Source organism: Lissotriton vulgaris, unplaced genomic scaffold (assembly GCF_964263255.1).
Source record: "Lissotriton vulgaris unplaced genomic scaffold, aLisVul1.2 SCAFFOLD_599, whole genome shotgun sequence".
Taxonomy (NCBI): Eukaryota; Metazoa; Chordata; class Amphibia; order Caudata; family Salamandridae; genus Lissotriton; species Lissotriton vulgaris.
The window spans coordinates 1,021,848-1,025,045 of NW_028243097.1; positions in this window are offsets into that span (position 1 = coordinate 1,021,848).

Sequence of the window (3,198 nt, forward strand, 5' to 3'; positions counted from 1 at the left end):
CTGACTGACTTTAATGCCCAAGGTCCTTGCTGAGGCAGCCGGAACTGGAGGAGGGCCGAAGATGGAAGGCCAAAAGGCGGCGGACCAAGGGGAGGTGGTAGGGCCAGTCAGGACCAACTCCGTCTTGTCCAGATTAAGCTTAAGTTGATTGTGATTCATCCACTCAGAAATGAAGACTAAAGTGGAGTGGAATTTAGGCAGATAGTCTGAGGGAGAGGAGAGGTCAAATACTAGCTGGAGGTCATCTGCATAATTATACACGGAGACCCCATGTCAAGAAGAGAAAGAATAAGGGGGTGAATATAAAGATTAAAAAGAAGGGGGGACAGGGAGGAACCTTGGGGGACCCCGCAAGAGACTGGGAGGGTGGAGGCAAAAAAGCCAGAAAGGTGAACCGCCTAAGTCCGTTCCTGAAGGAGGGCAGTGCCCCGAACGCCCGCTGCGCTGACACGGCCGAGAAGGATGGAGTGGTCGACCGTGTCAAACGCAGCGGACAAATCAAGGAGCACCAAGGCTTGAGGTAGGTTGGAGTCAGCCTTACTCTTTAGCTCGTCTAGAACGGACAGGACCACTGACTCTGTAGAATGGGCCGGGCGGAATCCCGCTTGATGGGAGGCCAGGAGATTGTTGTCCTTAATAAAAGTAGAGAGACAAGTAGTGATGTAACTCTCCAAGATCTTCCCTAGGTATGGAAGAAGGGAAATAGGTCTGAAATTAGACGGAAGAGAGGGGTCTAAACCAGGCTTTTTTCAAATAGGGAGAACTATGGCCGATTTAAAAAATTTCGGGACTACACCAAAAGAAATAGAGGCATTAAGGAGGGAAAGAGGGGGATCAGGGCAGAAACTGAAAAGCTCTCTCAGAATGCGAGCCGGAGCACAATCGGCCGGGGAGCCTGACTTCACTTTTTGGAGTAGACCAAGAAAGGAATCCATAGGGATCAGGGGAAACTGGTCAAGAAAAGAAGAGGGCAGAGGAAAGACCGGGGAAGGAGGTGGCGAAGATGCTAAGGGGATGTTAGATTTGATCTTCGCAATCTTCTCTATGAAGAAGTCATTTAGAGACGAACAGAGAGCTTGAGAAGGGATAAGATTAGGGTTAGGCCCTATCAGAGGCAACTAAGTTGCGGACTACGGAGAACATCTCTTTGGACTTATTCGCTGATGACGTGATTTTCTGCGAAAAGTATAATGTTTTAGCAGAGAGGATAGCCCTCTTATAATTAGCTAGGAGAGACTTGTATTTGGCCCGCAGGAGAGGAAAGTAGTTACGCCTCCAATGGCGTTTAGAGCGCCTGAGGGCTAATTTAAGGGTATAAGGCATTTAATCCAACCAACATCAACTCTGGCCTGCTTCACAGGAATAGCCGAGTCCTCACAGTATAGAAGAAGAATGCTTCCTCTTACGAAGATGCATGCCATTAATGGACAAAATAATAGCAGCAGTTAACACAACACACTCACGCCCAGAATATATAAAGAGGGAGCAAACAAACTAATCAGCCATCCATGGAGGAAGAAAACCGAAGAGGCCGAAAAAGTCTTCAAAATGACCAATCCCAACACCGGACCCAGGGAAGGGTAGGCCCGAAACCGAAACCGACAAAACGAACCCAGTAACGGCCAAGCCGCCAGCCAAACATAATGGAGGCCGCAGCGAACCAGGAATCCGATGAGAGAGGAAGGGGCGTCACCCAAAGGGAACCCGCGGCCAATAGCAAGCGCGGCCCGTCAAGGCGGCATCCAGCTGCAGGAAGAGTGCCAGCGCAACGACAGGCGCGCCAGAGCACACCCAGGCGCCCGGTGGAAAGGCGGGCCTGCACTAGTGAGGAACGCCCCAGGGGGGAACATAACCAAAGCGCGCCCAAGACACCGCCAAGCGCTAAGGTAACAACCGCCTACCTTCACCGTCATCTGCATCAGGATCGGCACATCCGCTCCATGAGGCTCAGAAGGACCGGGCTCCAGCGGAAACGGAGGACCTCATCATCCACAAAGATCTGGACACCACACAGCAGGAAACCGGGCAGCAAGAACAGGGAGACCCACGGAGCCACGCAACACAGGTCTCCCGAGCCCAGGAGGAGAGCCCAGCAGCCCAAATCCACAGCATCCCACGACGGTCCACAGGAGCCCCCAAAGCCCAGGAGAGGAGGAAGCCACAGGACAAGCGAAGCAGGTAAGTGCCCGGCACTCAGCCAAGCGTCTGCCATCAAGTAAACCACCGACAGGAAACAAAACAGGGTGTGCTTCTAGTGGTTGGGAGTAATATAGCACCTGGCAGAGGGGGGAGTGGAGCCTAAAAGCGTTTCCTGTTTTGTTTCCTGTCTTGTGGGATACCTCATGAGTGATGGCTGGATCGAGGACGAGGGACGTAGAGGTAATACAATGTATGCCATTACAACTCATACCATTACAATGCATGACATTACAATGCATTATAATTTAAGTAATGGAGTTTTTTTTGTTTAGGGTGGGTATGGTTTGGGGGTACATAGGAATAGTAATTGTTACCCCTACATTATCCAACACTTACCCTACCTTTCTGATTTACAAAGGATAAAAAGGCCCCTCACCCTCCTTCACCCCTCTTGTGTAGTAATTTACCCAGTGACTCCTCGTTTCATCCTTCTGTTTTAGAATGAACAATGCACCCTCTCCCCATTTCACCTTCCACTCCCTGAGGAATAGCATGGTTTCACTCTTTCACCCTCCTCCCCCAGAGCTGCTCTTTGCTCAGATAGCGCCATGGGTGACAACACATTTGGCACCCAGGCTGCTGCTGGTCAATACAGCAAGAAGAAACAGAGGAGGGCCTCTTTCTACTCACAGGCCAGTTGCCAACTCCCGCAGTGACTATGTTGTAGAGTAAACGTGATGAGCCTCAAATACACAATACATTTCCCAGAATAACCCCAGCAACCAATTTCTGTCCCCTTAGGTCCTCGGATGGATCTTGTTCTGTGCTGAAAGGCACTAGAAGATTTAGGGGATGAATTATTATCATATGAGGACCTGGAATAAGATAATAGTTTGCATTTATTCATTACCAAATGGACTGTTTAGGCAGAATCTGATCAGGTCAAATACATTTAGTAAACAGACAAAATGACCTCAACCAATGAGTGAAACAGAAATAGCAGAATAATTAACTCAAATAGATTTACAATTTATAGAATTTTAATAGGAATTACTAAAG